The following is a 26,445-nucleotide window of genomic DNA, read 5'->3' as shown; positions in this document are numbered from 1 at the left end:
TATTTTCTTACTGCCAGGCAATAAAGGGTTCTGATTATTTCAGCTTCCTGGTTGTTTGGATTTTAGCAAGGAAGCGTAACCATACTTGGATGTGATGCATGACATATTCGAAGCTGTAGTATCAAAGGGTTTGGGGACTTTGGCTAAATATTTAGAACCCCTACTTCTCTATTTCCATCCTGATGCAAGAGAGAAGCCCAGTGCCTATACACTGAAGTTCTTCAAAAATAACAGTAGGAAAATAAGTTTCCTTCCTTGGTCCCCAGGGACGGAAACCTACTCCCCACCTTCCCCACTCCAGTGTCTCATCTGAAAACTCTGCTTTGATCCTCCAGATCCACAGGCCCTGCTCACCTGAACCTCTCCTTCTCAAAGTGCAACTGTTGCTTTGAGATTTAAATAAAGTTTTCTCATGCATGCATTAGCATTTTTACATCCAGACCACCTCGGATTATTTCTTTTTTTAAAAAATAATTAATTAATTAATCTTCTTGTTTGTTTGCATTGGATCTTCATTGCTGCGCGGGGGCTACTCTTTGTTGCGCGGGTTTCTCATTGAGGTGGCTTCTTGCTGTGCAACACAGGCTCTAGGTGCACAGCCTTCAGTAGTTGTGGCTCACGGGCTCGGTAGTTTTGGCTCGTGGGCTCTAGAGCGCAGGCTCAGTAGTTGTGGTGCACGGGCTTAGTTATTCTGTGGCACATGGGATCTTCCCAGACCAGGGCTCGAACCTGTGTCCCGTGCATTGGCAGGCGGATTCTTAACCACTGCGCCACCAGGGAAGCCCCCCGATTATTTCTTAAACAGGCAGAAAGTGGTGTGCCCTTATAGTCACAGTCTTCAAAATTTAGGCAAAAATAAGGCTTTACTTGGAAGCAAAAGCAAACTGCTTAGTGATCGGGTGAAAGAAAATTATCTTGTTATAGAAACCACTTGAGGAAGACCAGGATTGGTCTACAAATACTGTGCTGCATCATTAAGCCGCAGGAAGAAAAAAAAAGGAAACCACATTACTTTACATAACTTTCAAACCTCATGTAACCTCCCAGGCCCTCCCCCTTAGTCAGATGCATCATCTGCTTCTAAAGCACAATAATTTTCCAGAGTAAAACTCATCGAGGAAAAGTTCCTATACTTTGGATTAAAAATACACATAACTCATTTATATTCTAGGTGACGTATGACTATGTTGAACAGCAGGGAGAATAGCATATTGAGTTGGCATATGTCACAAATATTCCAGTTCTCCTTCTGGGTACTTGGTAGAATTGCATTTTCCCACCCATTTGAATTTAGACACAGCCATGTGAAGGTGGCTAAAAAAATACGAGCAGAAGTGATGAGTGTCACTTCCGGTCAGCTTTGAGAGGAAGTGCTCATGGCAGGGTGTATCAGCTCGGATCTTGAGTGAATTAGATAACCAGAGTTCTTCTGAAGACCTAACTTTGAAGACGTAGCCTGTGATGTTAAGTCCTAGAGACTTGGGGGCTTTCATTACTACAGCATGTATCTATTCTGACTAATAAACACATCATTTAGAATCTAGTATCTTGTTTTTACCTTCTGTGTCTTCTCAAAATATCACTTACTTTCTCCCAATGTAACAGAGGAAAGAGAATTCTATAAGCTGACTTAAAAAGAATCATTACAAAGATAAAAGTACATTTAAAGCACAGAAAGTATACTAGGAGGGAAGAAGAGGGTGACTGTCTGACAATAGATATTGTTGCTGCAGTTGTGTGTGTTTTGAGTTCATAGTGCCACTTCGCTGTGTTGAGCACGGGGATTTGCTCCATCTTTTCCCCAGGCCAATTCAACAATGTTACCACAGCATGATTTTTAGTGACCAGTTTTTCCATGCCCTGCTTTTGGTTGCAGCTAGTTTTCCATTATGTTTTGATGTCTGTGGTCCTTATTTGACTCTGTTAGGATGGAGGCTACCAACGTGAAGAACACCTGCAGTGTCTGCGACTCAGCAGCTAACTTTGCATGTGCTTTTTTTTCTATTCTCCCACTGTGTACTAACCACAAGTATGCAAGCTAGAAGACTGAATACTAATCAAAAGGGAAAACTGGGTTGGTTGTGGCTTAAGGTGTTAGTAGGAAATTCCTCAGCTGCTGGGGCGTTTGTTGAACACGTGACTACTGCTGGCAATGGCCGACGCTCTACACCAGCTGACTACCAATAACTGGGAAATTTAGTTCTTTTTCTTTTTTATTTCCACTTAATTTGCAGTTTTATCAAAATGAAATGCGTACTTAATTTTTAAAAATCAAACAATTCTACACAGCCTGTAATGAAAACCTCTATCCGTCCCGACCCCTGATTTACATTCCTTGGATATCCATTTTCAAATCCATTCACTGCTTCTGTCATCATGTTTCTAAACAACCTGCTTCTCTTGTGTTGCTTGCTTTTTCAGATTTAGACAGATGTAATGATTTCCCACTACAGAACACAAAACCTTCACTTTACTGCATTAACATCCTCCTGTAGACATACTGGCACACGTACGCATAGTATCAATTCGTTTTTGCTGTGTAACAAATCATCCCCAAAGGTACTGGCTTAAACCAGCCATTTCTATGCACTCACAAGTCTGTGGATCAGCCGTTTGAACTGGACGGGGCTGGGCAATTCTGGTCTTGGCTGAGCTTATGGTCAGCTGTGGTCAGTTACTGGGGTGGCTGGGGGCTGGCTGACCAGAGTGGCCTCAGCTAGGGGGGCTCTTCCATTCTCCTCGTGGTCTTCCATCCTCTAGCAGGAGAGGCCAGGCACGTTCACACAGAGGATGGGCAGGGTCCCGGGGGCCCGAGTGGAAGCACACGCAGCTTCCTGAGGCCCAGGCTCAGAACTGGCTTTCTGGTACTCCCACTTCATTCTCTCACAAGGCCAGCTGGATTTGAGTAGAAGAGGAATAGACTCCACCTCTTGATGGGAGGTGCTATCAAGTCTCATCGTGAAGGATACAGGGAGAAGAAAATTGTGGCCATTTTTGCAATCTACTACACACAAGTAGTATACGTACACATAGGTACTTTCCCTCGCCACCATCCTCTTTACATAGACATATCATATATCACCAGTCAGAGTTAAATGAGTATTTAATATTGACCCTATTATAATGATGGACATTTACTTACAACTAGATCTCATAGTGAACTAAGATTATATTTTCTTTCTTACATGAGGATTTTTGCTCTGCTCCTCAGAGTAATTAATTGTCTTGTTTTGAGTTGTTTGCTAAAGCTTTTCTATGTGCTTGCCAGTTATTCAGCTCCAAACTCTGCAGTAAGTATACATTTCCTAAGAACAACAGATGAATGATCAACTTCTTCCCCCACCCCCTTGGAGTCATCCCTCTGGATCCCTCCATCCTTCTATTCAATCTGGACTCGGTCTTCTCTGGCCCTGTTTCATAGTAATCACCCTGAGGTTCCCTTGGCTCCTTTCTTCTGTAGAATGCCCTCTTTCTTGTCTACTGGTGTCCTCTTTCTTTCTCCTCATTTTGGAGGGTATTCTCTAGCAGGTTCCTGGAAAAGGGTGCATAGGCAGCAACTCTCTGAGACTTTGAATGTTTGAAATGCTACCCCACCTGCAGACCTGTCTAACAGCGTGGATGGAAATTCTAAGGTGGAAGTTATTTTCTTCAGAATTGTTAAGGCGCTGCTTTTCTACTTCCAATATTATTTTTAAGACCTCTGAGACCTTCTGATGCCTGATCCTTTGTCCATAATCAGGTTTTCTTCTCTAGAATTTTTTAGAATCATCTCTGTTACTGGACTTCTGGGAAAAAAAGACAATGATCTATCTCAGTGGGGGTCCTTTTCCATTCATCTAATTGCATGTTGACTCAATCTAATAACTTGTCTACTTATTATGGGACTTCGATTGGAGATCCTTTACAGATAATTATTTTTAATCTTATTTTCTCTTATTTTCAAAACTGTTTTCACTTGTTTTACTTTTACGAAGGTTTTTGTTGTTGGTGGTGGTTTTCACTGCTTTGTCAATAAATTTATTGTCTTTATCTGATAAATCTTCACAGAAAGTTGTGGTTTGATTCATCTCTCAGTGGTCCACTCCTGAGCTCTGAGGCAGCTTGCCTTCTGAGCTACTTGATCTTTCCTCTGAGCAAGAGACCTTCTGGAACAGCTCCAACTCTTTTTTTTTTTTTAACTTCTTTCTTAGGCTTCTTCTGATAGGCCGGATTCTCTCATACAGTAGTACAGTTTTCGTGTACATCTCCTCCATCGTGTCTGCAGCTATGTTGTTCTTTATGTATTGGGAGGATTGTTTCTTGTTAGCATCTTCATCATCTTCCATAAGGTAACTCACATCATCTGCAACGTTCTGAGCCACAATGTGCTTCTGAGGTACTTCTGCTTTGAATCCCCTGCTTTCTGAATCGTAACCAGGGAACAATTTGGTACTGTGAGGCACTGATAAGCCTCCATCCACAACTCCCCTCAGAGCCCCGAAAACTTTATTTCCAGTGGTAGTTCTGGCAAAATTTTAGTTCAAATAGCAGGTGAAGGTACCAGGCTGACCATCAAAGCTTTCCTCATTGTATGTATATCTTGTCCATGTAAAACCAACTGAGAAGGCTGCGGGCCAGCAGGAGGCCAGGACGGAATGCCGCAGAATATCTGTCAGGCCAACCGTCACACCATGCTTTGGGAGTTCATGAGCATTATCTCCGCAGAATATCACATGCCCTTTTATTCAGGCATAAGAGATTTGACAAATGATATCTCTGTTGGCTACATGGACGATCATTCTTTATTTGGTTGTGTTGTACTTAACTTTTGTCCTGGAGTACCAAGTGTTTCTGAGCATAGCAATCCATTTTACCCTCTTGTTTTCTTTTAAATTTTACTTGGTATCTCTTAAAGTAAGACCTATTCTTGATATCTTTAACAGAGATCCATGTCGATGGGTTGCCACTGACCTCTTTTTTGGTTTTTAAAACTTTATTTCTCTACCATTCTATCTAATATTTATTTATTCTATTTTTAAATTCTAAGAGTGCTTTAAGTCTTGTGAATGCTCCTTTTCGAGAGCACTCTGTTCTTGTTTCTTGGATGCAATATCTTCTCTTATTTCTCTGAGAGTTTTGTTTGTTTTTTACATTTTCTTCTGCTCCCTGAATGGTCTCTTCCCTCTGTGGTGTTTATTAATTTTGAACTTTGCCTTTTATGTTAGATACTTCCTTCAAATATCTGTTACTCCTTGGCTGTCCATTTTCAAGAGAAGTCCTAAAAAGTTAGTGGCAGAAGTCCTAAAAAGTTCCTGTCTGAGGAATGAGTGTATGCGTGGGATCTGCAACAAATGAGATTCACCGTTGGGCTCCCCCAACAGTCTGTGTCTGCACTAGTTTTCTATTGCAACGGTAACAAATTACCACAAACTTGGCTGCTTAAAGCAACATAAATTTACTATCTTACAGTTCTGGAGGTCAGTTGTCTGACTCCGTCTTGCTGGGCTAAAATTAGGTTGTCGGCAGGGCTGCATTCCTTTCTGGAGCCTCCAGGGAAGAGTCCATTTCCTTCCCTTTTCCAGGTTCTAGAAGCCACTCGTATTCCTTGACCTTTGGCCCTCTCCTTCCCTCTTCAAAGCCAGTAACAGTGGGTCAAGTCTTCTTCATATCACATCACTCGGACCTCTTCCGCTTCTCTCTTCCACTGCTAAAGAGCCTGGGGATGACACTGGCCACCTGGATAACCCAGGACTCTCCCTATTGTGGCTGGCAGATGAGCAACCTTAATGCCATCTGCTACCTTAATTCCCCTTTGCCATGTCACCTAACACAGTCACAGGCTTCAGGGATTAGGATGTGGACATCACTCTTACCACAGTTACCCCAGTGCCTGTAGACACTGTCTCCTGGGCTGATCCATTTACCCAAAGAGGAAGGCTCCTTTCTCCTGCCAGTGCACATGCAGCATTCCGGGGGTCACATGTTGCTGGCGGTGCCACTAGTTGGTCTGCAGATGCCCCTCTTAGCCTCCCTGTTTCTAGCTGTCACGAGTGCCCTCAGCTGTGTCCAGTATTCCCTCATCCAGAGCAGTCTCACTCAACCTCTTTTGAGAATAAACCTTCAGTCTTGTACTGAGTTGAGGAGGTATAGTCACTGGCGGTGCAGGATACCATAGGGAATCTAGGTCCAAGTATTCCTTAAACAGATTCTTAATCACTCCTCCTGGTGTCAGTCTCGCCCACACCCCTTTGGAGGCAGCTGGTGCCTCTACTGCTGAGACTCTTGGGGCCTCGGTGGCTTCATCAAACCAGATTTTTGGCTTTGCTTCTTACAGGCTCTCGCCATTCAGCTTTCTCCTGTCTAGTCGGTCAGTTATTGCCCATCCATCTGCTTTCTGGCTTTCAAAATAATGCTATTTCCTCTTTTGTTCCCATGGTCCTTACTGATGTGTGCCTTTTCATTCTCTGTCATCTTACTGGGGCTTCGAGAGGGAATGGAGATCCGGTCATGTTTTGTTTTGTTTTGTTTTATCTGCCGTGTTTAGCTAGAAGTCCCTATGGTTTGTTTTTTGGGAGCACTAAGTAATTGTGAAACCAGTTATATCCTTTGTGTTCTGTATGACAATCAGTTTCTATTAGTTTTCACTAAACACCAGTGACAAGAGTTCTGAAATGTTTGTGTTCCCTGTGAAGGAAAAAATAAGGAAGTGAAGATGGCAATTACCAAGTGGCCGTCTCAAAACAGTAACGTCAAAACAGCCTTCTTTGCCTCATCTAGAATAGGTGCTCAAGAGGGCATTTGTATGAATTACATGCTGCCTAAAATGTACTCCAAGAATCAGGCAGGTCCAAGCTTTAATCCCAATATCTCTGAGCACAGGCCTGTGCAAACTGAGTTGTTGAATAAATACTGATGAATTCATTAGCTGTTTTTCTTAAGTTGAAGCTAGAAAAGCAATTCCTTCTCATTCTAAATGTCTGAAATGAAAAGTAAAAAGTACCACACCCTAATCAATTTCAATAAAGGCAAAATACTGAATTCCCTGGAATGCATCAAACAGAACTTTGATATTTTATATACTAGTGATACTGCCGGTAGTAAATCAGATAAACCATGTATAGAAGATGTAGATTTTTATCACCTCCTAGTTATGTTATATTAATAAGTCATTCTCTCTCCTCTTCCCCCAAAGCATGCTATTTCATTAATTGTTTTACTTTTTCCTGATAACTTCTGTCTGAGGACTGAAAGCTTGGCCAACTACTGTTTTGACAATGCAGGCGAATGGGATGGAAACATCACCCAGTTAGAGGCAGAGTGGTGGCTACTATCTCAGTCTCCTTCTCTTAGCACTATGGCTCTTTTCACAAGTATCTGCTGCCCCTTTGGGGGGCCTGTAGTTTGTTCCATGTAAATATAAGAGGTGTTGGGAGCTAGCAGTGGGTTACTAGGGGCCTCCGGGCATCTAGCAGTTTGCTCAGACCAACAGCCAACACAGCTACGTGGCAAGCTCCAAATGAGGACTTTGGCTGCTCTCAGAAGGCTTCTTCTAGCCCTAGGCTAACGTCTCCACTGTACTAGGCTTTCTTTGTTGACACCTAAGAGCAGCAGCTGCATCCAGCACCACCGTGACACAGAAACTCGGTTGTGTTAGCGAGGCCGACCTCTGCTCTGAAATGCTCCTAATTCGCTGTTAATACATGACATCTTCACACACACACACCTCAGTGCAAAGAAAAGCCAGTTCAACCCATGCATAGAAAGCTGACGACAAAGGTGAGAAAGAATGAATGGTTATGATACACTTTGTTCTTTCAGGGTAAAGGAAAAATATTTGAATTGTATACGGTAGTACTTTGTTGTCCCATATTTATGATTCCAAACCTGAGATCTCATCTGGACTGCTGGGTGGCTTGGAAAACAGAAGAAAAGATATTTCTTTTTTTTTTTTTAAGTTTTTCTTTCTTTAATAAACTTTTTTCTTTGGCTGCATTGGGTCTTCGTTGCTGTGCACGGGCTTTCTATAGTTGTGGCAAGCAGGGACTACTCTTCGTTGCAGTGCGCAGGCTTCTCATTGCGGTGGCTTCTCTTGTTGCGAAGTCCGGGCTCTAGGTGCGCGGGCTTCAGTAGTTGTGGCACGTGGGCTCAGTAGTTGTGGCTCCCGGGCTCTAGAGCGCAGGCTCAGTAGTTGCAGTGCATGGGCTAAGTTGCTCCACAGCATGTGGGATCTTCCCGGACCAGGGCTTGAACCTGTGTCCCCTGCATTGGCAGGTGGATTCCTAACTACTGCACCACCAAGGGAAGTCCTATATTTCTTTTTAATCTGTTCTGCAAAGATTTAAAAGCAGTTGAAGAGATACTTATTAAAACTTCAGCTAGCTCTGTGACCTAGAGCTAGTTGAGCTAGTCTGTAGCACAATCTTTCTTCTCTTAGGACCTCAATGTTTCTCATTTATAAATGAAGGGATTAGATTCTCTATATATTGAACTAAGAGGTTTCTGTCAGTGTTAAAAACCTGAGATTCTAAGATAGGCAACTTTCCTGAAACGACGGGGAGGAAAGCCTTTGAAAAAGCACCACTCCCATGACATGAGGATTTGTTATATCCAACTCGGATTTAGCACCTTTACACACAGACAGGTGTTAGAAATTTGCAATGAATAAGAAATATGCTGAAAGATTTAGTAGAAAGAAACAGCATATTGTTTGTTTGTTTCTTTTTAAATAGCAATATTGTTTTTTGAAGAGCTCTGTGCACTGGGAAATTGTCATCTAGTACCAAAGAAAATGTCATATTTATGTTTCCATTTCATGATCTCAAGCACAACTTTGTAACTGTAACTGTGACTGGTCCACCTGTCAACTCCTGGGACCTGGAGATTTCTAACTCCACAGGGAAGACAGGAGAGTACTGCCTTCCACTGCACCTCTCAGCCCCACACAAAGTGTTTTATCATGTATCATCTCATGCAGGACTCATTTCCTACAGTCAGAAAGACACAACTTGAAAGAACTTTTTTTGCAGACGTTTTGAAAGCTAAACTTCTCTTTTGTGGGTGGTAGATGAAAGCTCAGTGTTTGATTACCCACAGCCTTATAGCTAAGATGAATATTCCACTCTGCTTCCGCCCAGTTTCCCAGGGTATAACCAATTTTCCTGATGGAGACTGGATTAAATTTGCAGATAAAACGTGCTGAGGCAAGAGAACTGGCCTAGGAAACTCAAGGAAGGAGAGTTCAGAGCCTAACTAACGAGGTGGGTGGTCTAGGGAGAGTCACTTTCCTTCCTGGAGCTCAGTTTCTCTACTGTATGTAATGCCCACGTCACTACATTCTCAACAAGAATCTTCTCGGGTAGTTTTTTTGTGGTATCATGCCAGCCTGGAATTTTTTTGCTCCTTTCTTTCAAATTCCTGGGAATGGCTTAAATAAGGAGAGGTACTATCACTCCAAAGTGATTTTAATATGTCAATCTTGTGTGAGGCCTGTTGGTAATTCTCCAGATCTTGGTCTTTTTTATGACTATATTCAGTTAGGATTAGGTTTGGCCGTGAATAATGGAACCCTAAATAATGAAGACCTGCACAAGGCAAATGTCTTACTTCTCTTTCACGTAAAAGAAGCCTGGGGACTTCCTGGTGGTCCAGTGGCTAAGACTCCACGTTCCCAATGCAGGGGGCCTGGATTCGATCCCTGGTCAGGGAACTAGATCCCACGTGCCGCAACTAAGAGTTCGCATGCTGCAACTGAAGATCCTGCACGTGGCAACAAAGATCCCATGTGCTGCAACTAAGACCCGGTGCAGTCAAATCAATCAATCAATAATTTTAAAATAAATAAATAAAAGAAGACTGGGGGCAGGTATCTAGAAATGCATCAGCAGAAAATCATCACAGACGCGGCTCTACCTTGCTATACTGCCAGTTTTAGCATAGGGATCACACCTCATAGTCTAAGATGGTCCCTCAAGCTTCATCCATTATTTTGACATCCCTCTCCCCTGGAAAGGAGAGAGGGTTTAAAAGGGAGCACCTTCTTTCTTTAAAAATCACTTCTGGAAGTTACCTGTGGCAATTCTACTTACATCTCACTGACCAGAACTTAGTCACATGGCCACAGCTAGCTGCAAGGGAGGCTGGAGCAATGTAGTCTTCAATCCAGGCAGCCATGGGCACAGCTAAATGAGAGGGTTATGGAGGTGAGCACTAGGGTCTGACCCAGATCAAATATCCTGCAGAATTCTTTCACTCTCAAAGAGTCATGAACTATTCCTCTGGAAAGGCTCTGTGATTAAATTAGGAAGTACTATCTCAGGAAGGACAAAGAGGCGATAAGATGGATAAAAGATAGCCTCAAGATACACTAGACTGTTTCAAGAATGTCTTAACACATCCATGCAGAATGTGTTAACCTATCAGAGAGATGCAAGGGGTGTGGTCGTTATGGGTTAACTAGAAAGGTTTCCATGGATAAATTTTATCCAAAATCAAAGAGATGGGAAAGATACAATTTGGCAGGACAAAGAGGTGGACGGTTTCAGGAAAGAGCGCAGTTGCTCCTTGGAAAAACCATAAAGTGAAGAATGTTCTCTTCAGTTCCCCTCTATTCTCACCTCTATATACTTTCCTCTCTTTCAACACTACTCCCTTTCCATAAGCATGCAATGGTGTGGGCATTTGTGTTTGCGCACACACATAAACATACACACACATGCCCATACACAAAGGTATACACTAATATTTTACTGAACCATAATTTAAGAGGAAAAAACCAAATCTGCTAAACTAATTAACTCTTACCCAACTTTCTACCATCCCAGGAGTACTGTACAAATTAAATTAAAATTAAAGTTCCTGGGAGTGAGCGTTGCTTCAATTCTAGGCAATAAATGCCCTAGAGACTATTACTTACAGACCCTATAAGGATGAAAAAATATACCCTCAAAGAGGTTATACTCCAGAGAGAGCCATGAACATTCCTGCCAAGAAAAACATGCAGTATGATCTTTTATTCAAACTGTTACGAGGGCACCAGGAAAGCAGAGTTTAATCCCAGCTTGAGAGGAGGAGGATGAGAAATGGGTAATATTTTGTAGGTAGAATCAGACCTGGTTGAAAGGAGGACATGTCAGATGGAAGGACCAGCCTGAGAAGAGGATGGAGATGGATGACAGTGAGTAGCCTACGTAATGGAAGGAAAGGGACCAGGGATGGCACAATGAGACTTGCAGCTGAAAATACAGTTTGAGATCTTATCATGAAGGGACTTGGAACTTTAACAATAAAAGAAATGGACAATACAAGAAAGTTAGAAAGTACCGTGATCAAAGCTCTTCTATAAGAAATGTCATATGGAGGCAGCACATAGACTGAAGGGTGAAAAGAAGTGATCCAGGCAGAGCAACTTGGAGACCAGCTTAAGTCCAGATAAGAAGTAACAGAAACCTGAATAAAGTTAGTGGGAATTGAGAAGACAATGTATCACTAACGGTGAAATTTCACGTGAAAATCAGGTGGGATATATGGGGGAGGGAGCCCTTCTAGGCACTTCTCAGGTAACACCATGTGAGTTTCCACAGTTCCCAATGGTATGTGTGACCGCTGAGACCAAGTGCAGAGAGGCAAAGGGAGGGGAAGGCGGGGGCGGGGGTTGGCAGAGGAGAAGGGAAGGCAGGGGAACCTTAATAAACCAAAAGGTAAGAAGAGAAAATGAAATCATAGACTTTCAGAGGTGAAGGGGCCCTACAACAAGGTTCACATTTTTTACAGATGAAGAAACAGATTTGGGGACATAGTGGTAGCCCAAGACCTGTGGGACTTGCCCTCCCTGGTGTCTTAGCAGGAGAGAGATATTATCTATCTGAAAACACAATATGGAAAGTCATAAGACAAATGACAAACTGGGGAAAATATCTGCAACATACATCACAGGTAAATGGTTAATATCAACTAATAAAAGCACTTAGTTAACAGGAATGAAAAGATTAAGTGCCCAACAGAAAATGGGCAAAGAGACATGACGAGTCAGTTCATACACACAAAAACTATAAATGGTCCTTAAGTACATGAAAAGATACTCAACCTTACTCAAAATAAGACAGAGGCACATTAAAACTGCCCTGAGTACAATTTCTTACCTCCCAACCAAAAGTTGAACAACACGGCTGGTGAAGCTGTGGGGAATCGGACACTCATGTTTTGCTGGTGAAGGTGGGAAGTGGTACAACCCACAGGGAGGGTAATACGGTGATTTCTATCAAAATTACTGATGTATGGGCTTCCCTGGTGGCGCAGTGGTTGAGAGTCCGCCTGCCGATGCAGGGGACGCGGGTTTGTGCCCCAGTCCGGGAGGATCCCGCATGCCGTGGAGCGGCTGGGCCTGTGAGCCATGGCCGCTGAGCCTGCGCGGCCGGGGCCTGTGCTCCGCGGCGGGGCAGCGGCAGTGAGAGGCCCGCATACCGCAAAAAAAAAAAAAAAAAAAAAAAATTACTGATGCATTTATCTTTGACCCAGTAATCCTATTTGTGGGTGTTTACATGGAACTTGCACGTGGAAAAGACAGAGACATGCACATGTGGTTATTAATTGCAGCATTATTTGTAATAGTAAAAGACTGAAAACAAGCCAACTGCCAGCATAAGGAACTGGTTCCAGAAACAGTGCAAGAGTTTCACAGTAGAATTCTACGCAGCTCTAAAAGGAGAGAGATTCTTTATGTCTTGATATAGAATAAGCTCCAGAGTACATTGTTAGGGAAGAAAAAGTATGTTGTAGAACACGCATAAAGTATGTTATTTTTTGTGTCAAATAGGGGAGAAACGAGATACATATTTTGTACTTGTCCCTGCAAAAAAGAAATACCAGAAAGATAAATAAGGAACTAATAAAAAAATGTTTGTCTATAAAAGGAGAGGTTGTGGGGTAAATGAGAACAGAAATCAAAGCTAGATAGCTCAGTATATATGTTTTTATTTCATTTTGATTTTTTTTTTACCATGTAAACATGTTTAAAGTAGAAAAAAAACACACTATAAAACTTAAAAAATGGCAATGTGACAAACATGTAATTGAGCCATTCATGGTACTATCACAGCCAGGAAAGATCTGACCTAATCACAAAGCTCAGGGGAGCCTTCCTGGAGAAAGTAGCTCTTGAGTTGAGATCTGAAGAATGAATAGAAGTTAATGGGTTCAGAGAGCAGGGAACATTATAATCAGAGAGGGAAACCTGTGCAAAGGCTCTGTGATGGGAAGGGGAAAAGTGCTTATGAAGAACTGAAAGCAAGCAGAATAGCAAAGCCAGCTTTGAGATGAGGCTAGACCAATAAGGGCAGGCTAGACTACGTGGGGTTGTGGGCCATGCTGAGAAATGTTTTTTTCTAAGAGCAATGAGATGCCGTTGAAAGGTTTTAAGCAGGTGGAGAGGAGGAGGTCCGGGGAGTTTGTGCTTTCTTCAGGGGAATATTCGTAGTCACTGAAGATTATAGAGGAAAAAGTGTGGTGTGATCACTACACTTGTTCTTAGAAAGAACTGTTGGCCCACCCATTTCCTCAATTCACCTGTAAAATCACACGTGATGCTTTGCTAACAACAGTCTACGTATTTCAGTTATGATCCATCAGTTGCTATTTGCCAAAAACATTACACAAATTGCACAAAGGATAAAGTTATTATAGTCTAATTTACACTGGAACTTATCTTCGTTTCTAGGCAACATCATTGCACTGGATAATGATGGTTCCGACCCTCAGAATGTTTCACAATCTGGTAAGTGAAATGAATGAGGGAACCAATTTCTATGTGTTCAGGCCAGTATTTCACCCTATTAGATCCAGCCTGGGAATAAAACCCATTTTTAATGCACCATTTGATAAGAACGCTTAACCTCAGTATGTGTTGTAATTAGAGAGATAATTAGAACTTCACTAGAACCTCTTAAATCTAGAAATACATTTGAAATTCACCTAGAATGAAAATCGCACTACCTAAGACTAATCCAAGGCATTTTTCCTTCCAACTCTATACCTTGCCTTCCCCCCCATCCCAAAGCCTTTGCAGTCTAAGAAGTGTGAAAAAAGAATTTTATAGGTAGTGCATATCACAGACGGCTAATGGATTCAGTTGAAAATTGCTTTATACGTTTATGGCAAAGATGCTTATGGGGAAGATACTGGAGGTGGCCTCTCAGGGCAGACGGGTCCTACATGTCTGTGATCCAGATGAGTAACCACAGGGGAATGGAATCTCGGGTGTAACTTGAATTTTCAGAGTCCATATCATCCAAGGTGTATCTGAAAGAGCCGTGTGGCTGACGGGTTGTGGTGCTCTGCCTGCTGTCAGACCCATGCCGCTGACGTGGGAGAGCCGAGTTCAGGACACTGGTCCACCAGAGACCTCCCGGCTCCACGTAATATCAAGTGGCAAAAGCTCTCCCAGAGATCTCCATCTCAACGCTAAGACCCAGCTCCACTCAACGACCAGCAAGCTACAGTGCTGGACACCCTATGCCAAACAACTAGCAAGACAGGAACACAACCCCACCCATTAGCAGAGAGGCTGCTTAAAATCATAATAAGGCCACAGACACCCCAAGACACACCACCAGACGCGGTTCTGCCCACCAGAAAGACAATATCCAGCCTCAGCCACAGGCACCAGTCCCCTCCACCAGGAAGCCTACACAACCCACTGAACCAACCTTAGCTACTGGGGGCAGACACCAAAAACAATGGGAGCTACGGACCTGCAGCCTGCAAAAAGGAGATCCCAAACACAGTAAGTTAAGCAAAATGAGAAGACAGAGAAACACACAGCAGATGAAGGAGCAAGGTAAAAACCCACCAGACCAAACAAATGAAGAGGAAACAGGCAGTCTACCTGAAAAAGAATTCAGAGTAATGACAGTAAAGATGATCCAAAATCTTTCAAATAGAACGGAGAAAATACAAGAAATGTTTAACAAGGACCTAGAATAACGAAAGAGCAAACAATGATGAACAACACAATAAATGAAATCAAAAATTCTCTAGAAGGAATCAATAGCCGAATAACTGAGGCACAAGAACGGATAAGTGACCTGGAAGATAAAAGAGAGGAAATAACTGCTGCTGAGCAGAATAAAGAAAAAAGAATGAAAAGAATTGAGGACAGTCTCAGAGACCTCTGGGACAACATTAAACACACCAACATTCGAATTATAGGGGGCCCAGAAGGAGAAGAGAAAAAGACAGGGTCTGAGAAAATATTTGAGGAGATTATAGTTGAAAACTTCCCTAACAGGAAATAGTCAATCAAGTCCAGGAAGCACAGAGAGTCCCATACAGGATAAATCCAAGGAGAAACATGCCAAGACACATATTAATCAAACTATCAAAAATTCAACACAAAGAAAAAATATTAAAAGCAGCAAGGGAAAAACAACAAAAAACATACAAGGGAATCCCCATAAGGTTAACAGCTGATCTTTCAGCAGAAACTCTGCAAGCCAGAAGGGAGTGGCAGGACATATTTAAAGTGATGAAAGGGAACAGACTACAACCAAGATTACTCTACCCAGCAAGGATCTCATTCCGGTTCAATGGAGAAATTAAAACCTTTACAGACAAGCAAAAGCTAAGAGAAATCAGCACCACCAAACCAGCTGTACAACAAATACTAAAGGAACTTCTCTAGGCAGGAAACACAAGAGAAGGAAAAGACCTACAATAACAAACCCCAAAGAATTCAGAAAATGGTAATAGGAACATACATATTGATAATTACCTTAAATGTAAATGGATTAAATGCTCCAACCAAAAGACATAGACTGGCTGAATGGATAAAAAAATAAGACCCATATATATGCTGTCTACAAGAGACCCACTTCAGACCTAGGGACACATACAGACTGAAAGTGAGGGGATGGAAAAAGATATTGCATGCAAATGGAAATGAAAAGAAAGCTGGAGTAGCAATTCTCATATCAGACAAGACAGACTTTAAAATAAACACTATTACAAGAGACAAAGAACGCCAATATATAATGATCAAGGGATCAGTCCAAGAAGAAGATATAACAATTGTAAATATTTATGCACCCAACATAGGAGCACCTCAATACATAAGGCAAATGCTAACAGCCATAAAAGGGGAAATTGATAGTAACACAATCATAGTAGGGGACTTTAACACCCCACTTTCAGCAATGGACAGATCATCCAAAATGAAAATAAATAAGGAAACACAAGCTTTAATTGATACATTAAACAAGATGGACTTAATTGATATTTATAGGACATTCCACGCAAAAACAACAGAATACACTTTCTTCTCAAGTGCCCAGGGAACATTCTCCAGGATAGAACACATCTTGGATCAAAAATCAAGCCTTCGTAAATTTAAGAAAATTGAAATCGTTTGAAGTATATTTTTTGACCACAATGCTATATGAGAGTAGATATCAATTACAGGAAAAACACTGTAAAAAATACAAACACATGGAATTAAAAAATACACTACCTATTAACCAAGAGATCACTGAAGAAATCAAAGAGGAAATCAAGTTACCTAGAAACAAATGACAATGAAAACATGACAACCCAAAAACTATGGGATGCAGCAAAAGCAGTTCTAAGAGGGAAGTTAATAGCTGTACAATCCTACCTCAAGAAACAAGAAAAATCTCAAATAAACAACCTAAGCTTACACCTAAAGCAATTAGAGAAAGAATAACAAAAATCCCCAAAGTTAGGAGAAGGAAAGAAATCATAAAGATCAGATCAGAAATAAATGAAAAAGTAATGAAGGAAACAATAGCAAAGATCAATAAGAACAAAAGCTGGTTCTTTGAGAAGATAAACAAAATTGACAAAGCATTAGCTAGACTCATCAAGAAAAAAAGGGAGAAGACTCAAATCAATAGAATTAGAAATGAAAAAGGAGAAGCAACATCTGACACTGCAGAAATACAAAGGATCATGAGAGATTACTACAAGCAACTCTATGCCAATAAAATGGACAACCTGGAAGAAATGGACAAATTCTTAGAAAAGCACAATCTTCCGAGACTGAATCAGGAAGAAATAGAAAATATAAACAGACCAATCACAAGCACTGATATTGAGACTGTGTATAAAAATCTTCCAAGAAACAAAAGCACAGGACCAGATGGCTTCACAGGCGAATTCTATCAAACGTTTAAAGAAGAGCTAACACCTATCCTTCTCAAACTCTTCCAAAATATAGCAGAGGGAGGAACATTCCCAAACGCATTCTACAAGGCTACCATCACCCTGATACCAAAACCAGACAAAGATGTCACAAAGAAAGAGTACTACAAGCCAATATCATTGATGAACATAGATGCAAAAATCCTCAACAAAATACTAGCAAACAGAATCCAACAGCACATTAAAACGATCATACACCATGATCAAGTCGGGTTTATCCCTAGAATGCAAGGATTCTTCAATATATGCAAATCAATCAATGTGATGCACCATATTAACAAACTGAAGGATAAAAACCATCTCAATAGATGCAGAAAATGCTTTCGACAAAATTCAATACCCATTTATGATGAAAACCCTCCAGAAAGTAGGCATAGAGGGAGACTACCTCAACATAATAAAGGCCATAAATCAAAAACCCACAGCCAACATCGTTCTCAATGGTGAAAAACTGAAACCATTTCCACTAAGATCAGGAACAAGACAAGGCTGCCCACTCTCACCACTCTTATTCAACATAGTTTTGGAAGTTTTAGCCACGGCAATCAGAAGAAAAAGGAATAAAAGGAATCCAAAACAGAAAAGAAGAAGTAAAGCTGTCACTGTTTGCAGATGACATGATAGTATACATAGATAATCCTAAAGATTCTACCAGAAAACTACTAGAGCTAATCAATGAATTTGGTAAAGTAGCAGGATACAAAATTAATGCACAGAAATCTCTGGCATTCCTATACACTAATGATCAAAAAACTGAAAGAGATATTAAGGAAACACTGTATTTACCATTGCAACAAAAAGAATAAAATACCTAGGAATAAACCTACCTAAGGAGACAAAAGACTTGTATGCAGAAAACTATAAGACACTGATGAAAGAAATTAAAGATGATACAAACAGATGGAGAGATATACCATGTTCTTTGATTGGAAGAATCAACTTTGTGAAAATTTCTATATGACCCAAAGCAATCTACACATTCAGTGCAATCCCTATCAAACTACCAATGGCATTTTTCACAGAACTGGAACAAAAAAATTTCACAATTTGTATGGAAACACAAAAGACCCCAAGTAGCCAAAGCAATCTTGAGAAAGAAAAACGGAGCTGGAGGAATCAGGCTCCCTGACTTCAGACTATACTACAAAGCACAGTAATCAAGACAGTATGGTACTGGCACAGAAACAGAAATATAGATCAATGGAACAGGATAGAAAGCCCAGAGATAAACCCACGAACACATGGTCACCTTATCTTTGATAAAGGAGGCAAGAATATCCAATGGAGAAAAGACAGCCTCTTCAATAAGTGGTTTTGGGAAAATTGGACATCTACATGTAAAAGAATGAAATTAGAACACTCCCGAACACCATACACAAAAATAAGCTCAAAATGGATTAAAGACCTAAATGTCAGGCGAGACACTATCAAACTCTTAGAGGAAAACATAGGCAGAACACTCTATGACATAAATCACAGCATGATCCTTTTTGACCCACCTCCTAGAGAAATGGAAATAAAAACAAAAATAAACAAATGGGACCTCATGAAACTAAAAGGTTTTGCACAGCAAACCATAAACAAGATGAAAAGACAACCCTCAGAATGGGAGAAAATATTTGCAAATGAAGCAACTGACAAAGGATTAATCTCCAAGATTTACAAGCAGCTCATGCAGCTCAAGATCAAATAAACAAACAACCCAATCCAAAAATGGGCAGAAGACCTAAACAGACATTTCTCCAAAGAAGATATACAGATTGCCAACAAACACATGAAAGAATGCTCAACTCCACTAATTAACAGAGAAATGCAAATCAAAACTACAATGAGTTATCACCTCACACCAGTCAGAATGGCCATCATCAGAAAATCTACGAACAATAAAATGCTGGAGAGGGTGTGGAGAAAAGGGAACCCTCTTGCACTGTTGGTGGGAATTGATACAGTCACTATGGAGAACAGTATGGAGGTTCCTTAAAAAACTAAAAATAGAACTACCATGCGACCCAGCAATCCCACTACTGGGCATATACCCTGAGAAAACCATAATTCAAAAAGAGACATGTACCACAATGTTCACTGCAGCTCTATTTGCAACAGCCAGGACATGGAAGCAACCTAAGTGTCCATCGACAGATGAATGGATAAAGAAGATGTGGCACATATACACAATGAAATATTACTCAGCCATAAAATAAACGAAATTGAGTTATTTGTATTGAGGTGGATGGACCTAGAGTCTGTCATATAGAGTGAAGTAAGTCAGAAAGAGAAAAACAAATACTGTATGCTAATACATATATATGGAATCTTAAAAAAAAAAAGAAGGTTCTGAAGAACCTAGGGGCAGGACAGGAATAAAGACGCAGATGTAGAGAATGGACTTGAGGACACAGGGAGGGGGAACGGTAAGCTGGGACAAAGTGAGAGAGTGGCACGGACATATATACACTACCGAATGGAAAATAGATAGCTGGTGGGAAGCAGCCGCATAGCACAGGGAGATCAGCTCGGTGCTTTGTGTCCACCCAGAGGGGTGGGTTAGCGAGGGTGGGAGGGAGATGCAGGAAGGAGGAGATATGGGGATACAGGTACATTTATAGCTGATTCACTTTGTTATAGAGCAGAAACTAACACACCATTGTAAAGCAATTATACTCCAATAAAGATATTAAAAAATAAAATTTCTGTGTATTCTTACACATTCATCATCAAAAAAAGAAAATTGCTTTATAGTTCTTTGAAAAGGAAAAAAAAAAAACACCTTAATTTTGAAAATGAGTTTCAGAGGCCAAGTATGAAGAAGACAGAGTGTGAGTCACGTATGGAGAGAGAAAAAACTGCTCTTGCAAGAACCCACTCGTAAAATGTTAATATATGCATAAGAAAATTGTGTTCCTTAATCTCTGAAGAAACACTTATCACTAAGAACCCTTTAATTCTTTTCCTGTGCTTGATTTATTAGCTTATGAAATTATGTTAATAACCTTCATGTTAATGGTTTGGGGACTCAAATGACCTGATTTTAATAATGAAGTAATTTATGCAATAAATGCAATCAGCATCTATGAATCTCACTTAACACAACGGTATTGGTGATTAGCCAATGCTAAAACCAGTGATTGTCGGCGTGGGGCAATGCATGTGCTTCTGCAGAGAAAACAGATCTCGCTGATGGGTGATAGGCACAGAGGTAGGGGCAACTCAGGGCACGTGATGTGAGCTGCAGCTCTTAGCTGCAAAAGCTCTGGTAGCGAGGTTGAGCATGAATCCAAACTTAGTTTATGAACTGTAAAATGAGACTGCTACTTCACTAACTAGAGTAAATCTACATAGGACGTGTATCCATGACAAGGAACATTTGTATGTTTGTTGGAGTGGAGTGATCTGCTGGAAGGAAACTGGGGAGCCCAGAAAAGAGCAGATGAGGGAATAGCCAACAGCTTCCTGGGAGAGAGCAGAGTGGCAGTGGGTGGAAGGCCTCCCGGGAGGTCGAGGGGACACCTAGGAGGAACGGAGGGTTCCCAGTCCTGTCATCAGAAAATCCACGTCTTAGAATAACCTGGGCGCTAGTGTTCGTCAACTTTGGCTTTTGAGAGTATTATGGTGAATTATCCTTTTTCCTTTGCTTTGTTTTGTTATTTGACTTTTTTCCATTCCCTTCAGATCTAAAGCATAGAAACAACTAATTTACACCCTGATACATTCATCTAAGTGCAAAGGGCCACTTTAACCATGCTGGATAGATGGGATTTTTCTCCTTTCTTTCTTCAGCGAATCCCCAACAAACAAGTTTCCATTTCTTTCTCTTATGATTTAAATAGTCCTCTTAAATGTTCTTTCTCCCTCCCAAGTAAAATCTCCTAAGCCGTTGTCTGACTTCCTAGAAATAAAGACAGGTGTGGTCATCGCCTCCTCCTACTGGCTCTGCAAAACCCCAGCCAGGTGAGAGGAGGGCAAGGCTGTTGTGTAAGCCTGTGTTTCCAGCTGGGTGCAGACACACAGTGCGAACCTTCCAGAACCCTTGATCTTCACCCCGAATAGCGACATTCGCAAGATATTTTTTAAAATGTTCAAAAAGACCGTTGGGGTACGTGATAGAATGTTACACCTCCCCCGAAGAAAGTTTTACGTCAAATATGCTTTTGGCACAATGTTAAGTGAAAACAAAAAGCAAAATATTAAATTAGCTAAACTCTAAACTGTGAGGTTGCAAAGATAGCACTGGCTTGGAAATCAGACTCCCTAGGTTCCTAACTCGGCTTCCATTGTCACTGCTTGTGAAATTGGTCAAGGTACTTGACTCTTTAAGAGAGACATATTTATTTCTATTTTTCTATATTTGAATGAATGGGCATTAATTTTATGACAAAATCATAAAGCACATAATTTTGGAAAATATATACAGACTACACCTTGTAAGAAGATAAATCTTCAGTAGAATTTTAGTTCTTCATCTCAGTTGTAAATTGGCATTTTATTGACGATGTTGAAAATGAGGGTCATCCAAACTCTCGTGTCTCATACGAAATCTAACCCAGACTCTACTCTCTGTTTTGGATCTGCATAAAGGTGATCACAATTTTACCATCCCAGAAAGCATGAAGTAAGATGCCTTTCAGAGGCTTCACGTGCAATCTGCAGTCGGAGCCGCTCTACATAATTCCATAATTTAGAAAATTACAAGTGATAATAATACCGTGCTCATTGCAGCACCTAAGTCCTCAAATCTCTACTCACAGGTTGTCAAGCCAAGTACCATGCACTGCATTAATCCTCACCACTGAAAAGCAACCAGAAGTGTTGCCCCATTTCACAAATAAAAATATCTGCTGAGAGACCTTGTACCTGCTTTGCCCGTGTCTTCAAGCACAAAATCTGGAATCTTGGTCCACTGTAGTAATCACCATACGGTCATGGCTTCATCCATCAGCATTCTCATTAAATACGGGCTTAACCTATGATATCACAAATAAATTAATTAATAAAATTGCAAGGACACCTTCTCTTTGGAGAAGAGATAACTCTTAAAGTTATTTAATCCATCTCTCTGCACGCAAAATTTTGAGGAATTAATTTTTTCTGTAGCCAGGAAACATTGTAAAAAGAAAGAAACCATACCTTTTTCCTAATATCAATGTAGAAAATAGAGATCCAAGCTAAGCCTTCCTTTGGTTCTAAGGAGTGGGCTCCAAGATGAGTACTTTTTTTTTTTTTTTTGCGGTATGCGGGCCTCTCACTGTTGTGGCCTCTCCCGATGCGGAGCACAGACTCCAGACGCGCAGGCTCAGTGGCCATGGCTCATGGGCCTAGTCGCTCCATGGCATGTGGGATCTTCCCAGACCGGGGCACGAACCCGTGTCCCCTGAATCGGCAGGCAGACTCTCAACCACTGCGCCACCAGGGAAGCCCCAAGATGAGTACTTTGGATGGAATTCCATCCTACTGAGTTTTGATGTAATTCCACGGCTTTTAATATTGTTTCTAAACTCTTACCACTGTTACTTTAGGTGCCTTTCCCCCTCACCTGTTTGAGCTCTCAAACTCACAAAGACACTTTCTTGCACTTTGGTAGCAACATCGTACCTTGCAAGGCAGGAAGAAAAAAGTGATGGGTGTAGAAGTGGATGGGTTGGAAGTGAGCCTCGTCTCTCCCACTCTGCTTCCAGTCTCTTCTCTCTTTTGCCTCACGGGTACCCTCCACACTTTGAGGAACATTGACCAGATTATAGCCACTTCAAACATCTTGAGAGACTATTCAAAATGATCCCTTGGGTGGAAAAAAACAAAGGCTCTTTCCAATGCTGCGGTATTGAGAGATCTATCATGTTGGGAGACGCTGCGCTTCCTGTTGCGCTGAGGAGTGTAGTCACCAACTCATCCCATTCTTCTGAGAGTAACTCTGCTCCTGGTAACCTGGGAGTTTCTCACCTTCTGACTCCATGGTTTAAAACATGTTCTTTCTTCTCTGCTCTGAACTGAAGCATTTCTTTTACCAGTCACAGCTGCTGTGTAATTTAAACAGGCCATAATGTCAAAGGAAATAAAATGAATTAAAACAAGAAAAATCAGTTCTTTAAATTTTAGCTCCATCTTTTTTAAAAAGGAAAATATCAACCTTGATCCCATTCAGGCCAGGAAGGTAACACAAAGTCCCTCTGAACACGTGCTTCTCTGGCTTTCTCCACATCTTACTGTACTCTTTTTGGCGGTGCAAAAACTCTGACTTGTTTTGTATTTAAACTGACTTAAAATGAACGGGTAACAAAAAAGAGACTTCCTCTTGCTAACAAAACTGTTCCTGGGATACATGAATATATTTTTACACCCGTGGCCAGAAATAGATTATTTTTAAAATCCCAGTGTCTTTAAATAGCTTAGAACCACAGTACTGTGGTTGAAAAGGTGGATTCTGGAGCCAGGATAACTTGAATATGAATCCTGCCTCTTTTGTAAGAGCTGGGTGACCTGGGCAATGATCTAACTCTTCAGCTCGCTCTTCTCATCTTTGAAATGGAGACACTAATCATACCTACCCCATTTTTTTCTTTTTGGTGGTGCCGCATGGCATGTGGGATCTTAGTTCCCTGACCAGGGATTGAACCCGTGCCCCCAGCATTGGAAGTGCAGAGTCTTAACCACTGGACCACCAGGGAAGTCCCATACCTACCACTTTTGATTGTAGTGCAGACCAACTGAATTTATACATGTAAAGCACTTAGAACTATGTCTGGCATAGAGTAGACGTTCAACAACCGTTATCTATTATTTGTGTAATAAGTATGCACCACACCCAGTGCCATTAATAAAAAAGGCCATTCAGCCACTGTGACTCTAGAACAATTTCTGGGAATCTCCAAGTAGGATCAGGAACAAAGAAACTGTTTTGCCTCTCACATCCTCTCTAAAATACTTTTCTCTTTACTATTCAAAAATTCTTTTGATTCAGCTCAATCTTGAAAAGATACTTATCAAGATAATAGTTCAAGGGAGTAGGTGACTTAGTTATGATAACTGGAGTTAGCCAGATAAGCATTTGACTCTTACTGTTTAGTACCCTTAACAACTTTGGTTTAAGCCCTACATAATCAAAAACAATCAAAGCCAGTGGCTCTGTCAGCTTCTCCACAGAAACAAAAAGTCTTCAGAGGCCAAAGGAATTTAAGATATTTATCTTTTCCCTGTAAGAATTTCTCATCTCACATATAAACTACAGATTTCTGTCACGGCATCAAGCTTTAGCGAAATTAAGATATGGCTTGTGGAAGGAATTAAAAATTATTCACCCAAAGCAGTTTTGCAATGTTTCATGTGGGGGGGGGGCGGTAAGGGTGGGGAACAGTCATTGTTTCTCCTACTTCTACCCCATCAAAGATTATCCTCCAATCTGACATTTCTTAATCTGAGTTTATTTTCCAGGTCATTAATTTGATTTCTCAATGTTTTGCAGCCTTTAAATTTCTCAGTTGAAACAGCAACATCAATCATCATTTTCACGTCTTCCTTTTTTTCCCTTTTCTCCTGCCATCTTGACTTGCTTGCTTTGTTTCATCCTTTTTCCACCATTATTTCTGAATCCTTTTTCCATCACAATTTTTGACCTTTCTTTGCATCAACCCAAGCTAATTCAACTTAATAAATCAATTTTGAGTCTCCAAAGGGAGACAAATGAAATAGTGGGCAGGCCTATGTCCTGGATTGTGGAAACCAGAAGAATGACAACATGGAAGCATATGTTGATCTCTGCAGAATTTTTCCTGAAACACAACAAACTGGCTACCAACCAAACAGATAACATTACAAATGGAAAGCAGAAGACCTTCTAAGTGCATAATTCCATCAACAGATAGCTGCCTATCAACCCAAATTCTCTTTTAGCTGTCTTCAGGGCTATAGAGCTGAACCATGGGGATGTTTCTCTCACCACTGACCATGCTCTGGTCTGGTTATAAATATAGAGGGCTTCTCTTTACATCTATTTTAGACAAATCAGATCTCCCAGAAAACTGAAATCTCTTAGGTGAACTAGGATGTAAATTCAGAAGAAAGAAAAATAAGAGGAGCGAAATTCCAGGAACTTAACTGACTCATTATCTGAAACGTAAGTTAAATTAGTTCAAGTGAATATACTTGAGTCCTAATATTGCAATTTAATAGTTTTACTGCCCAGAGGCACAAGCTGAGGGTATATGTGCACATTTGTTCAATATGTTTTGGTACATGTAAAACTCTGGCCACCTAGCCAAAGGGTAGCCTTATTGGGATTTTCTCTGGACACCCTCAACTCTGAAATTGTCCACAACTCTCTGCTATTCTTATTGTCTGGGGTCAGGGCAGCCCTGAGTATCTGACACTCACCTGGAGGTTTGTTGACTGTTCCTCGAAAACCATTCCAAAGCATTTCCATGGCTCCAGAACAGAACAGCTGCTTTCCTCTGCTATACATCCTGATGTCTGATCCTCATCAGCATTCTTCAGCCATTCAATAGAACCCTCATAAGCATTGCTGTCATGTCTTTAGGCATTTCGAGCTTGAGCTGATGAGGTGTATATGAAGTGTCTGGGTAGAGACAGAAAGGTGAATTAAGTTACAAAACATCTTTGCAAGGTTTTTGTTTGTATGCTTGTTTAATATACAATGCATTAAAAAAAATTCTTTAGATGGTTAGGTTTCCAAGCCTGCCTCTAAAAATTTATTTAAATGTTAAGGTAGTTGAATTGGAGTATTAAAATCATTTCCCATTATTTCTTTAGGAAAAACAATGAAATAGTCCTAACGGGGATACTGGAAGCAGGGTGAGAACTCTGTTTTTGCTACAGTCCTAGTCTTCAGAAGTGAATTTCCTTTAAATTTCTTTCCTCCTTTTCCTCTCAGGGACAAATGAATTTTCTCTTCCCTTTTCCTTTTTTCCTTCTTTTTCAGGAAGCGAGAGTGGATTTCTTCTTCCATTTTACGCCTCTCCAAACAATAACAGGACCCTCGGGGGTCCTGCCCAGCAGCCAGGACAGTAAATCCAATAGTGGACAGTGACAACAAGGCTCAAGAGAGAATCTTCCTATCGCCCTTTCCTTAACAAGGAATGTCCCATGTCAGCTGTGTAGTCCTTGGGGACCACAGGTAATAAAGAATAGTCATGGCAGGGGCTTCCCTGGTGGTCCAATGGTTAAGAATCCATCTTGCAATGCAGGGGACGCCGGTTCGATCCCTGGTCTGGGAACTAGGATCCCACATGCCGCGGGGCAACTTAGTCCATG

At 41.1% G+C, this 26,445-nt stretch overlaps 1 long non-coding RNA gene and 1 pseudogene across 1 annotated transcript; both read right to left on the bottom strand.

Moving 5' to 3' along the window:
• Positions 1-4,063: 4,063 nt before the first annotated feature.
• On the bottom strand, positions 4,064-4,914 carry LOC113631614 (60S ribosomal protein L5 pseudogene; annotated as a pseudogene).
• Positions 4,915-22,037: 17,123 nt separating this feature from the next.
• LOC113631632 (uncharacterized) lies at positions 22,038-25,736 on the bottom strand. The gene is made up of 3 exons (XR_003437457.1): positions 25,549-25,736; positions 22,777-23,198; positions 22,038-22,148 (listed from the first exon to the last, which is right to left on the bottom strand). It is a non-coding gene; the product is annotated as an uncharacterized LOC113631632 (long non-coding RNA).
• Positions 25,737-26,445: the final 709 nt, after the last annotated feature.

The sequence above is a fragment of the Aethalodelphis obliquidens genome, unplaced genomic scaffold, assembly GCF_003676395.1.
Source record: "Aethalodelphis obliquidens isolate GAN/ISIS:26980383/991018 unplaced genomic scaffold, ASM367639v1 scaffold34, whole genome shotgun sequence".
Classification (NCBI taxonomy): Eukaryota; Metazoa; Chordata; class Mammalia; order Artiodactyla; family Delphinidae; genus Aethalodelphis; species Aethalodelphis obliquidens.
This window is presented reverse-complemented; position numbering and strand designations above follow the sequence as displayed.